The sequence below is a fragment of the Euprymna scolopes genome, chromosome 3 (assembly GCF_053919585.1).
Source record: "Euprymna scolopes isolate OS-2025 chromosome 3, ASM5391958v1, whole genome shotgun sequence".
NCBI lineage: Eukaryota > Metazoa > Mollusca > Cephalopoda > Sepiida > Sepiolidae > Euprymna > Euprymna scolopes.
The window spans coordinates 22,198,868-22,214,528 of NC_136484.1; positions in this window are offsets into that span (position 1 = coordinate 22,198,868).

Sequence of the window (15,661 nt, forward strand, 5' to 3'; positions counted from 1 at the left end):
TTTTAATCAACCAATTGTTTTACATCATTCCATTGTTTTTTTTCTTTCATTTTAAATATCTCCCAGTTATTTGGTTTTGGTTGTTGCTTTTTTTATTCCCCTCTCTCTCCCGCTCGGCCTTAATTTGCATTCTTGTGTAGTGTTTCGTCACGGAAGCATTTAATTATGCATAAACGTATGAAAAATAATTCCGTCTACATAATTTATATTTGATATGTATAAAATAAATGTCTATTAGCCTATAAACACATTTTCGCGTGCAAGTGAGCGTATATAATAAGCCCTGAGCAATTATGCTAAATCACACGATATTCACGTCCAATGAGGCGTGCGTCGTCTCGCATATCAACTCCAAGTTGTTCCGAACAAACGTGTCGAGCCATACCAAATATCATAACAACTTGCATGGTATTACGCATGCGTAATCGGGTCCTTCGTTCTGACGGATGTTATTGACTTTTTTTTTAACTTACGGGTGGCCGAAATCACTATAATTTATTTTCATTTATCCTGAATATTAACACCTTCTTTTGTAGTTACGGACGACGCAAATGATATATACCTTTTCTTCATCTTTATTTAACACAATATCTTTTGACATACTTCAAAAGCATCATAGTTTTACGACTACGGATGGCCAAAATACTTATTATTTTTTTTTTACAAGGTAGTCACCACTTATCAAGGCCCGGAAGCCACTCGGAGATAAGGGTTATTGTGTGTACAGTACGTTAGTTTTGGAGATCTGATAAAGTGTCTTACTTAAGGAGGCGGTTCATCAGGAATTTGTTCACATTGGACTTGAAGACATACAGGTTGTAGTCAGGTGGGAAACAGGCAGACGGAACAGAGTTCCACAGGCGTGCACTTCTAAGAAAGAAGCTTTGTTCATAGAATTTACGTTTTGATTTTGGCACAGATAAGGAGTGGGGAAAATTTTTGACAGTGATTTCAGCTAGGCGGGTGTTTTTCGTGAAAGATTGTCGAGGGGGGGACCAGAGGTTGGAGTTCAGACGAGCACCTGCAATTGTAGTAACGATAAAACAAAGACAGGCTCGCAACGTCTCTCCTGTGGGAGAGAGGTTGCAGGGAAGAGAAAAGGGCATCACCCACTAGGCCACGAAGCCTATTTGTACTCTGTCAAGGCAGGATAGGCTGTTTTTAGCACCTCCTGCCCAGATATGGCAGCAGTACTCTATCCTTGGACGTACTTGGCTTTTATATAGATAGAGAATTGCATCAGCAGTGAGATATCTTCTGGAGCGGTAGAAGGATCCTACCATTTTTCCAGCGATCTTGGCAACTGACTTGATGTACGTATTCCATTTCAGGTCAAGGGTAAAGGTCAAGCCCAGAAACTTATCAAAACATGGAGCTTCCCCTAGACGAGAGCCACCCATATCAATTGCTGCCAGATGGGGATCAGAGCGTTGATGATGTAAAGATAGGGGCTTGGTTTTAAATGCATTAAAAGTAACGAGCCACCTCCCCCTCCCCTCACTGTACCACGCGCTCAAGATCAGAGGAGAGAGAATCTGAGAAAACTTTGTCATTTACGGCCTTTGATGTGTTGCCATAGATGGTCGTGTCATCAGCATAAATGTCAACGAATTATTTAAGTATGTGTTTTGAGAGATCATTGATGTAGATCAGGAAGAGAGTTGGGCCTAGGATGGACCTCTGAGGGACTCCAGCATTAATATTGATGGCCTTTGATTTCTGCCCGTCATGACACGACCATCTACGGCAATACGTCAAAGGCTGTAAATGACAAAGTTCTCTTTGGTTTTCTCTCCTCTGATTTCGAGCGCGTGGTTCAGTGGGGGAAGATGTGGCTGGTTACCTTTAATGCATCCAAAACCAAACTCCTATCCTTACATCATCAACGCTCTGATCCCATCTGGCATCAATTGTGATGGATGGCTCTCGTCTAGGTGAGGCCCCGTGTTTTGACAAGCTTCTGGGTTTGACCTTTACTTCTGATCTGAAATGGAACACGTACATCAAGTCTGTTGCCATGGTCGCTGGAAAGATGGTGGGATCCTTCTACCGCCCCAGAAGATATCTCACTACTGATGCAATTCTCTATCTATATAAAAGCCAAGTACGTCCAAGGATGGAATACTGCTGCCATATCTGGGCAGGAGCTGCTAAAAACAGCCTATCCTTCCTTGACAGAGTACAAAATAGACTTCGTGGCTTAGTGGGGGATGCCCTTTTCTCTTCCCTGCAACCTCTCTCCCACAGAAGAGACGTTGCGAGCCTATCCTTGTTTTATCGTTATTTCCATGACAGGTACTCATCTGAACTCCAATCCCTCGCCAATCTTTCACGAAAAACACCCGTCTAGCTGAATCCACTGTGAAAAATTTCCCCCACTCTATATCTGTGCCTAAATCAAAACGCGGATTCCATGAACAAAGCTTCTTTCTTAGAACTGCACGCCTGTGAAACTCTGTTCCGTCTGCCTGCTTCCTACCGGACTACAGCTTGGATGTCTTCAAGTCTAATTCCTAATGAACCGCCCCCTTAAGTAAACACTTCATCAAATCTCCACACTAACGTAATGTACTTGCAATAACCCTTATCCCTGAGTGGCTTCCGGGCCTTGATAAGTGGTGATCACTGTGTAAAAAAAAAACTACTACTATATGAGCCTATCGGAGAGAAATGATTTTATGATCGAGAAAACATTTCCAGTTATACCGTAGCTGGAAATCTTGTGAAGTAGACCCTTATGCCATACCTTATCGAAAGCCTTCGATATCTCAAGAGCAATTGCCCTAGAAATGAAGCCTTTGTCAAGAGATTCGCTAATCCTATGAGATATAACGGTTAGCACATCTGTTTTAGATCTGGCTGAACGGAAACCATATTGCATGTCACTAAGAAGGTTATTTCTGCTGAGGTGGTTGACTACTTCTCTATTTAATATGGATTCCAGCAGCTTACTCATGACACACAGGAGACTTATTGGTCTGTACTGAGAGGGAGAGGACTTATCACCTGAGTTCTTAAATACAGGGCATACTGATGAGGTTTTCCAGAGTGTTGGGAAGCACTTCTCTTGAAGGCAACGCTTAAAGAGTTTTGTAAGTATGGGGGCAAGTTCTAGTTGAAGCTTTTCAGCACAATGGTTGGAATGCCGTCAGGGTCAGTTGCTTTACTGGAATCAAGGTTCTTGATTAGCTTGGCGACATCCCGCACAGATATTTGTATATTGCAGAGCGTGTTGTCCGTTATAGGAGGAAATACGGGGAGTTGATGGCCTTCGTCGGATACGGTAGATTAGCTGCAAAGTTCCTGGCAAATAGTTTGGCTTTATCTGATGCTGCCGAGATGACCTCAGGTCCATTGATGATGGTTGGGATAGAACGCACGCTATTGTTCAGGATCCTGTTTGCTATTTGCCAAAACTGGTGGGAACCAAGCCGCTGCTCAGCTACTTTGGATTTAACGGACTGAGCATATAGCTCTCTTGCATTTTTTTATTACTCTTTTGCAGTGGTTGCTGGCAGTCCTGAAAGCAGCTTTAGTCTCAGTGCATTTATTACGTGTGTAGTAATGGAAAAAGTGATTTCTGTGCGCGATGGCAGCAGCACATTCTGGGGAGAACCATGGATAGCTATTGGGATTTTGTTGGAATTTTTTGGATAGTATGAATCGGTCTATGCCTACAATTAGCCATTCGGCCAGGTCTGATACTATGGAGGACACATCTTTTTTAAACGTGGAATGCAGTGGTAGATCGGATATAAGTGTACGGAAGCTATCCCAGTAAGCGGTAGAGTATCGATATACAGTACGGTTGAGAGGTATGTCTCCAGACTTATTACATTTCGTTTTTATCTTTACTGATACAACCGCGTGGTCGAAAGATCCCAGAGGAGACAGAACGGAACTTGAACATAGCTCAGGGGAAGTTGTGTGAAAAAGGTCTAGAAGGCTTGCATACTGACCGGAATATCGGGCACTCGGGTGGGTTCGTGGACAATCTGGGTGAGGTACTAGGCAATGGCAAAATCATGACTGAACCTCCCCTCTTCTGTATTATTCTATCTCTGAACGTATGAAGGTATGCTATGGATTTAGCCCTTGATATATCCAAAGCTTTTAACAAGGTTGGGTATGAAGAGCTACTCACGAAAATTAAATTTGATGGTATTTCTGGAGGAACAGTTTACATTATCAGATGTTTTATAGACAAGAGAAAAACCCAGATTGTACTAGATGACCGTACATCTAAACGACAATATTTATGCAACTGTGCTTCAGCGATTAATCATTGGCCTTTTATTATTCTTGATATTCATAAATAACCTTGAAATTTAATCCTAAATCTGTATATGTGCTGAAGACATCACGCTCTATAATAGACTAGCGGGGGTATCAGGCGTTGCCCGGGTGTTTGGAGGTGTATGTGTTGGGGGGGGGTAAAATCAAAGCAAGCCTTGACGCAAAGGAGGAAACGAAAGGGGGAAAAGCCAAACACCATCTCGGCCACGACGGGAGAAGAATTGATAAGCGTGTTAAGTTAACTTTTATAAATTAAAATTGACAGGTGTGAGGAAGTTAAGTCGCGTGATGTTTGACCTAGTTTTGCGCTACAAGCCAGTTTCTGTTTTCCCCCGCCCCATCATTCTCTTTTCGAAGACGCGGAGACCGAAAAATATCTCGAAAAGAGCTCGTAAAAGTCGAGCAAATTAAAGATAGTCGCGACCCCCCATTCTTAAGTCGTAGATATTACGATTTAGACGTGATATAAAAAGTTTTAAGAAGGAGTGAGCCGACCGAGAAGGCCGACGAAAAAAGCCTTTTGCGGACATACACAAAAATGCACAAACACGCACACACACACACACACATACACACACTCATTAACACACATTTTCGCTTTTATATATATATATATATAGATATAAGAGAAAATGAATGCACACATATCCAAGACAATTGCAGAAACCTTAGAAAACGAACTGTTGGTAGTGGAATGAAAGATTACATGTTACTTAGACTAAGCTCGTTTCCCTTAACAACTACAAAAAATAATAACATTATCAACTACCGATTGCCATGACAAATAGCACTCTACTCCACAGACCATTATTCAAACTCCTCGGCTTAACCTTCAGAAGCAATATAAATTGGAGTAAATACACTGGGAACGTGCTAGAAAATTACTCACACCAGAGAGTATCCTATATCTTTATAAGGCCACAATTGGCCATTGAATGTATGTGTGATATTTTACAGGTGAACTCTGGAAGAGAGGCATTCGATGGGTTGCCTAGTCCTACAGGCAGATTGATCCAGTTGAGGAATGGGGAATTTTTCACTATTGTCTATTGGAATGTATAATTTGACCAGGAACATGTGAGAGGATATCGGTCAGAGGATTTGAAACAATAGACAATAGGACATACACATTTCAGGGAAGAGAATTTTTATATAAATCGACACAATATAAAGCGGGCAGTCAATCACACAGAGAGAACAAGCTGATACATTCTTAACCGCCAAACATTCTCATCACTTCCAAGCGCCTTCACTGATTTAAAGCACCCGTCATAACTGTAAATCCAATAACTGTTGTCAGTGTGAAATAAAGCAAAATATTATTTTATAGATCAGCTGTGTTGTGTTTTACTCACTGTCAGTGTATATACATCGAAGACCACCGTCACAAAAGTAGACTTAGCAATTATAAAGACTGAGAAGTACTTTGAACGACAGGCTACAGCGAATGTATAACATAGAGAATTATTGCCACATCTAAGCTGGTGCAATTGACAGTAGTCTCATTTTTAGACAGGGCCCAAAGAAGATTCTCAAATCTAATAAGTTTTGTATTATCGGCCTAGTTCTAACCTCTGTCTCATCGCCGCAAAGTTACATTCTTGTGCCCGTTTACAAGTACTTGAATGTGTTATGATGGACTCATAGCATTTGTGCCCTTCCCAACGTAAATATTCTTTACTAACACGAGAAGCAGCAAAATTCCACCGCTTCACTGCTGAGGTCCATTGATGCAGGAAAACCATCCATCCTAATAGTTTCTTACCTCGTACTGTTAAACTTTAGAAATCCCTCTCTGTTTTCCTGTTTCCCTTACTGTACTAACCTGCAGATGTGTAAACATCCCGCTACTCAGCTACCTTCAGTCCTCTGTTAGACAGACATTTATAATGCAAGTGCCTTGTTTAGAGTGGAAAAAGAGTTAATATATATATATATATATATATATATATATATATATATATAATATTTATATCTACAGGGGTAATATTTGACGTGATTATAAGGATATATAATATCATATTTATCGATTCGGAGGATATACCTCAAGAGTGCTCAGTGCATGAGTAATACTTGGTATTAGGTTTTGAAAATATATGTATTTATCGTTGCGAACTTGTTGTATATAAAGTACTTGGTACTAAAAAATCGTCACGAAAGAAAACAACACTACAACTTTATTTTAAAACTCTTATTGTAAAAACATTATAAAATTGGAATTTGCCAGTTGATAATCGAACGACGGAATTACGAAAATGCATGCATAACGTAATAGCTGTTGGTTCATATTTCAATTTTTAGCCTTGCAGCAATCATGTCTTCATAGCTCAGGCATTTACGTTAAAAGAAAAAGTAAAGTTTTGGTTTCGAGTCTTGGTGATGGCGCTCGAGTTTTTTAACGTTTTAAATCATTATTAAATATTGTGTCTAATATAATATAAAAAATACGAAATCTGCTTTAATCAAAATATGGTATTTTACGACTGGAAATTGCTGGACGGCTTACTAGTATATATATATATATATATATATATTCTTCAGAATAGTTTTTATTTAACAATCAGTTGTTATAGAAACGTGAGATTATAAAGTTTACAAAATATTACTGGCAGTAATATTCTATAAGTTATCCCATCTAAACAAGAATTGCTCGATATGCAAGATAGAGCAAATAAATTAAATTGTGATTCAATGAATTTCAAAAAACTCTCATTGAAATGAAATGAAGTTGAGTTTCATATCAAAGAATTTTTATTATTCTAAGCAAGACAAAGAATACTTTAGAAAATTAATCTCCTTAACCTATAGGGTTTCGATGTCTACCATCTCATCAGAGGAGAGAAAATATTAGCAAATACTTATGAAGGTATGCACCCTATTTGCTAAAATCAGTGAGACATGGAAAGTCAAAGTCAAAATAATAAATTTATCAGAAGTCCTGTAGCAGGAGGATTTGCAAATTTCTTATTTATTATTAAACAGAATACTGTAAAAAAAAAAGAATTTCAAAAACCTTATCTTTAATTCTTGCTCTTCTCATCATAAAACAATAGGAAATCAGTGGCATTCTTTGAAACTCTGCGGAATAATGACTTTGAAAGTTTTTTTTTTATTTGGAATATTCCGTCGAATAATAAATTTAATTGTAAATTTTAATTTATAGTTTTAAAGTCTTTTCTTATCTCATATATATATATATATATTAAGTTATGAAAATTATGTCCTTTAAGCTACACAGAATATTCCGCATTTCATTCTCGTGAGAATTCGTCAGGGATATGAGTAAGCCTGACGAATTCTCACGAGAATGAGATGCGGAATAGTCTGTGTAGCTTAATTGCCATATATATTTTATAACTTACTACCTAGCTCTACCTATGTACTGAGCACTGTTGAAGTAAATACGGAAAATTATATCTTCTTATAATAATTTATGTGATTAAATGAAGTAGTCACACACACGCACGCATATATATATATATATATATATATATATATATATATAAATAAACTATTTCATGTATACACAGTTAATATTACAAGTATATATGATATATCAAGTATAAATGTACATCATTTATATGAACAGTGCTTCATACTGATCAGTAGTAAGGTATTAATATATATTTTTGGCAATTATTTACATCCATACATGGAAGCGTTTTTAATTCATTGGAATCCTTCGGATGAAACATCTAATAAACGCAAATCTAAAAGAAATTATTGTTTACTTCGGAAATGACTTTTGAAACTTAATTCCACAAAGACTATAATAATTTCTAAAAACAATTACACACTATCGTTAGAAACATGCACATCTTTAACAAAATCTTTGTGATACAGATGAAACGAGAAACTTTAATATATAAATAAATCAGAGTATAACTAAACACAGAAAATATTACAACAAATGACAAAAGAACACTAGCTACGAACAAATGCAAATTATATAGATATAATAAATACTGAAAGTACACAGATCGCTGATAGACTAAACATAAGCGATGAAGTTAGTGAAGAAAAACCCAAGGATGCTCATTAAAAGACCATAAAAGTAATTTCCACAACAGCCATAACACTCACTTAATCCGATCGGAAATGAAACTATTTCAATCAGAATGTTGCTAATAGTTTTATGTTATTTGTTTATTTAAAAATACCCATCACCTGGAAACGGCTGGAAACTTGTATACCTTTATGTAAACCCTTTTTTTTCAAATGATTTGAAAATAATTTACATCTTATATATATATATGTGTGTGTATATATATATATATATATATATATATATATATATATATATATATATATATAACTACTCCATTTACTCACATAAGCCTGAAGAATCCTAGGGTGGATGAAACGCGGAATATTCGGAATATATATATATATATATATATATATATATATATATATATATATATATATATATATATATATGAGTATTGTTTGTGTATTCAAGTATAACGAACTTTTTTGGCGGACACTTTAATCTATTCTTCCTATCGCTTAACGGATTACTATTTCATTAATTAATTGGTTAACTATTTAATTAGTTCATTAATTTATTAATTTCTAAATATGTTATTCCATTGAAAACTCCTTTTAATTCACAAAAAATCATTTATTATATATAGTTTATATTCTTCTAACCAGTGATACACTTTTTAATAACGTTTATTCTCTGATAAAAAGTGACTATCTTTGAGACTTCATGGGTTAAGGATCTTTTTTTCATAATTAATCGTTTAATATTTGAGAGACTATTGTTTTTAGCTATTCAATTTTTAAATATTTATTCTTGTTTTTTTTTAATTGCTCTATTTACTTGATAAATTCTAATTTATAGATAATTTTTTATTTACACATGTACACCTACTTGGCCATTTTATCGCACTGATATTGATATTAAATGCATACTTTTCTATTTTAAAAGCGAATACATCTTCCTAATATATTTAGTCATGAATATACCATCGACTTAAAAAATAACAACTAATTTGCATATTTCTTTGAAAAACGAACTTTTATTAATTTACTGTTCGCATTTTTTCTTGTTTTCTTATGTGATGATTAGTATTATTTCACTATTACGCAGTTTTATTTGGGTGCAGCTACGATAAGTAGGTCCCGCAGACGAACTTCATTCTGAAAAATTTGAACAGTTAGGTCACGTGGTATATTACACCGATGCTTCTACCGTTATTGGCCCTTTTTACATTGATTTATCTTGCCTTTGGTTTCAATTATTTATTTATTTATTTTCACTTCTTCATGATTCACTTGTTCGTTATGTTTATAGTAATAAATGTTTATAGCAATAAATGTTCGAAATTTCTTGGAATTTTGTCTTTCTGTAATTCTTTGAATTGTGTTTTTAATTTTTTTTTCTTACTTTTAGCTTAACTTGCTTTTATATCTCACAATTCGTTTCTTAGGAATAAATGCTTCTCTACATTAAAACTCAACCTTGTGTCTAACTCTGCCCTCGTAGGGAGGCAAGTAAATAAGTAGTAATATGGCGGCTGAAAACATTTTTCGACACCAATAAAAACATCACAATACATTTAAATTGAATAATTTCCGCCATGCCCCCTTGTTGTTCCAAGTTAACAACTAGCCACTAATTGTGTTTCAAACTTTAAAAAAAAGCGCTTTAAAATAGTAAAAACGCTAAAGCCTTTTTTGTTTGTTGTCTTTTTTTGGAAGGGGGGTTTGAGGCGCCCCTATTATCCCAAAGAACCAGCTATGTAAAAACTTTGCAATATTTTTCAATAATTATTTACAAGTAAGTATAATTAAGAAATTAATTTTAAAATATTGTTTATATCTATCTTCATTCAAAAAGGTTACTTTTCGGTAGCTTCACCGCTTGTTAACCTAAAGTTTTCGAATGTCAGAACGAGGCTCGTCTGTGGGACCAACTAATCTAAGCTGCTCCTTTATTTGTGCATTTTTCTACATTATGCATAAATGCATAGCATTTGGAGTTGTGGTTAGCATAAAATCCTTGCCTGTCTGTGGAACGGTCTTTAATAAAGTATTCTGTTAAACTTGAAACTTGTCAGAATTGAAACTTGATATATAGTGTATTCGGACTTGTGGAACAAAATCGATTTTGTTTTAAGCCGAAAAATATCTGGGTCAAAATTTTTAAATTGGAACTTAGCAGGCGTAGTTCGGCGTAGTGTGTATAATGTACGTATGCGCAAATAAACATTTATATGTGTATCTATGCTTTAGATTTAAAGCTAAATATAGTCCGATTTTCTCGATCGATAGTCGCTCAAGTAATTGTATTCTAATTCATAGCTGATCACTACGGTTCTATAAGTTTTGAATCGATTTTATTGAATTTATGTTAAGGGTATTAGGTTTCAGAATTCAGAGGGATATATAAGAACTAAGAGTATTATATGTATAAATATATATATATATATATATATATGCGTGTGTATATATAAGAGTACTCCGAATATGTGCGTATATATATATATATATATATATATATATATATATATATATATATATATATATATGTACATATCTATATACAAGTATGGGTGCATGCGCACACATATATGTGTAAGTATCGAGTTCGATTTTATTCGTGTATATGCAGCAGACTTAGATGCCTAATAAGATAAGTAAAATATGTTTATGAATATAATATGTAACACGCTTAATATATATATATATATATATATATATATATATATATATATATATATATATTAGTGATGGGATGATTCCAAAATTTTTCTCGATTTCGATCCAATTACCGATTCTGTTCTACATTTCCGATTCCGATTCTATTCCCGATTACGATTCCGATTCTTTTAATATTTATAAAAATTTAATTAGAGATTTTTCGTTTTTTTTTTTTGTAAATTTTTAAATTATTACATAAACCCCTGAGTAATTTCAGTTTATATTTTTTCCCAACTATTTTTCTTGTAATATAATGGAAATTGAAAGACAACAAAATGTTTATTTTGATTTTAAACAAAGCCAAACTGTATCAGTTCGTAGTTAGTGTACAACAGGCTACTTAAAAGTTTTTCATAAACAGTTGAAAATAGTCGACGATTGGTAGGTAAAATGAGAAAACGATGTTTATCTATTAGAAAGTTGCCATTTCAAAAACAAAAAAATATATACATATGATTTGGGTACATCAGCTCGAATTCTTTTAACTATAATCGAAACCAAAATTTATGAAGAATTCTTGACAAAATTATTTATAAAAGTAACTGGATCACTGGAGTTCAATTAGCTACAATCGAAATCGAAACTAAAACTTATGAAGAATTCTTGGTAAAATCATTTATAAAAAATAGATGACTTAAGTTCCATTAGTTATAATTTAAAACGAAACCAAAACCTATGAAGACTTCTTGGTAAAATCATTTATTATAAGAAATGGGAATCCATAACAATTAAACCACAGTCACTGGGATGTAATAGTGACACACAAAATAAATAACACACACGCTATCGTATTAATATATAATATTGTTAAAAGTCATAAAACCGCGCTCCGTTCCTACTACTAACCCTAAGTATGGGTGGCAATACGAAAAATATAACAATTACATGTGGTTTTATGATTTTGATGATCGGACTTAGAATCAACAATTTCTTAACTGCTTAAAAAGGTTATAATATACCGACATGGGACCAGTTTACATTATATTTATATGCACAACTGAACCCCCATTCTAAATTCTAAAATAACTTTTCAGCGTGCTCAGATATAATCGCCTAAAAAAGTAGAATTTCATATGTTTTAGGTATTTTAAATATAAATGAATTTTTTTTTTAAGTTAACAAACTTCTTAATGTTTGCTCTTCCAAAGTTTTAATAAACTTGTTAGATTTTCATCTATATTTTCACTTGTGCCAAAACCAAACAAAATATAAAAAAAACATGAAATATTTCAAAGGATGTGGTGATCAGACAAAACTAGCGTCAGAAAAAATTTCAAGCATATTAAATCTTTGATATTAAAGTGTGAAGTCTCTAATAGACACCATATGGCCATTTATCAAATAGGTGCGAAAAGCTTTTCTAAAATCTGTAATATTGAATAGGTAAGTGAATTCTAGAATATTTACTTTGCTTACAATAAAAATTAATAAAAACAGATTAAATTAGGTTTGGAGAGTCTACCTCTGCGAATGGGGTTTCAAATATGCTTCAAATAATAAGTGCCACAGCCGTTGTGTCCAAAGAGGTGCCATAAAACTTTAATTATTTCAGAAGATGCCGATGACACTCCAATGTACAGATGCCGCCAACGAAATGTACCCCCTCCTGCCCAGAGCATTTAAAACTTTTTAATAATCACCTGAACTCTCCGGATGAGGGCACATAGACATTTTAACGAATAGATGCAAAACGATTACAAAGGCAATAGATAAGTTATCTCTTAAAAATAAAATAAATTAAACTCTGCTAATCAATGTTAAATCTGTAAATGAGATTTATAACCCATTCTGTGGCCCTTTTCAGTCTTATATTTTAAAGGAACCACTTCTGATAAAAAAAAACAATATGTGCTTGTTTCATTTTTTATTTTAAAATTTTAAAGAATCGATTTGGAATCGGAAATTAGACTATACTTTTTCCGATCCCGATACACCAAAACGTTCCGATTCCCGATTCCGATTCTGATTAATTGTCCAAACACTAATATATATATAATGTAATACATTTATATGTTTTATATATATTTAAAAGTGTATTACATAATGTTTATAAGGTAATACACTTAAAATGATATAAATAGTAATTATTTTTCCTCCTGTTGAATAAATATGTAATGTATATTCTTAGAAAGTCTATCATTATATAATTGTATATTCTAGATCTATAATAATTTTTATTAATAAATAATTGATAATTCGTATTTAAATATTAGATCTAGAGCACGAAACACTAGGCATATTTTGTTGTTTATTATAATTTATTGTATGAAAGTAAAATATTGAATTTATCGGATGCTAAACATGAATTGGTGAATTGATTTATGTCTGCTTATAACTAATCTTCATATAAATTAAAATGACTGCACAAATCCCACATAGAAATTCAATACATCTCAGCTAATTGTTCCAAGTTCCGTTTCTAAATCATAAATGCTCCCTCGCCAAGTCCGTCTATTCTGATTGGCTGAGCTCTGAAAATTCTCATATTTCGAAATCCAATTCTTACTTTCACAAAGGGACGGTTACTAAAATTAAAATGTTTCGGCACTAATATACATATTATTTCGCACGGTGTCCAGTTCATTAAATGCTTAGATTATTACAGTTGTGTGTGCATGCGTACGATATAAATTATGCATGCGCCTGAAAAATAAAAAAAACAATACTTTTGTTGTTAAAAAATTCCGAAAACATAAATGTAAATAAATAATGAAAAATGCAACTTTTCTTGAGAAGTATATATATATATATATATATATATATATATATATATATATATATATATATATATACATATATATATGTATATATGCATATAACGTAGATTTGTTGTTGATTTTTTAAAAACTATATATATATACATATATATATATGCTATATATATATATATATATATATATATATATATATACTGTAATCAACGAATCGAAAACACAAAAGGCCTGAATTACCTCCCTTTAACCATTAAAAGAAACAAACTCGACCCAGTTTCAAACAGAGTTAACTAGCAGTACTTAACAACTTAATTGGATTATCTCCCTTCAAATCATCCCAATCAACGACACAAAAACATTTTCAAGTAGAATAACTATGAATTTTCAGACAGTAAATAGATTAGAACACTTCACCCGAAATGTCCTACAATGTTTATATATATTTAATACACCCATTTTACCTTATTCTTATATTCAATCAAATTCTAAACCTGAAATAGTCTTATATCCTTGTACCAATAAAACATAATATAATATAAACATTACTTGCCACTAATACGAAACTAAAACTAGCTGTAACATCCTTACAACGTTGTTACGAACATAATCTAAATATAGATACTAAATTTTTTTAAATTCTTTTTACAAACAATTAATCATCGGGAAATAAAGGAATTTAGGAACCCAACAAATAGGATATTCTTAAAAAAATTTTTTTTTTCTTTTTTAAATGGCTTAGGGCTCCCGGTGGAAACTTCACATAACTCTTTTCTTAAATAAGGATACGAAAATTAGGCTATACATTAACATTTGAATGGGCTTTTCCGTAATCACAACCAAGGTAAATGTTTCTAGCATGTTTTTCCCGTAAGGGATCCTCCCTCTTTTTTCTTTCTATTCAAAAAGATGCTACAAAAAGTGTGTTTATTCATAAAGTCTGAAGAAATGCTAGTTTTTGAAAATTTTCAAACGATATAATGCTTGAAATTGTCGAACTGGACATTGAAACAATTGTAACGTAAAATGAAATACACCTTTCGTTGCCATCAATACCTTGTCTTGAAGTCTTGATTTTGCACACACAGTATATTAATGCTCAATTATGAAATGTGATACTTTTGTAGCTTAATCCTTAAGTCAACCTTTTTTGGCTTAAAACCTATTGGTATATAAAAATTTACGAAAAATCCCGATGATCAAATTCTGCAACAACATCGAAAAAATATATGCGTGGTGTTCATTGTACAGGTCGGCCGATAAAAACGATGCTTCTCCGTTATTCTAGCGTTCTAGCGAAATCCGTCAGCCTAAAAGTTGATTTTCAATTAAAAACACAATGATAACATCTTACATTCATTGCCAATTACAACAATATGAAATAGTATCTACCTAATGGCCATGTCACAATTAGTTAAGTCTTCCATGATTCAACGAAAATATGATTTCAGCTATGTTTGTTTCATCACGTGACATGTGCCGTGAACACAAGTGAAAGAGCTAAAATTTCTACTTTCTTCGAAATGTTTTTCTTTAATAATAAATTCATACAATATCGTTTTTCGTGCGTTTTGGATATTTTCATTACTTGAGACATCGCAATTTATTATATACTATTGGTTTCACTTGAATGTCAATATTTCAATTTCCGAATGTCGCTATGACAACAGTTTTAAATTCTTTTCTCCTCTCTTTGTTCCTTCTGAATTATCATCTTTGTTATCCCACTTTGTGTATTCTTGAAATAGTTTTCTTTTCATTTTTTCCATCGATTTATTACTGATAAAACACTATACTTTCATACAAAAAGAAAATCGGCTAAATTTTTTAATTTACGGGATTTTCCGGAGCGTGCTCACATGCATGTCCATACTAAAATTAAAATCTCATGTTTTCCCCTCTGTCAACCTAAGGAAGGACAGCGAACGTGCATTGAATGGTAT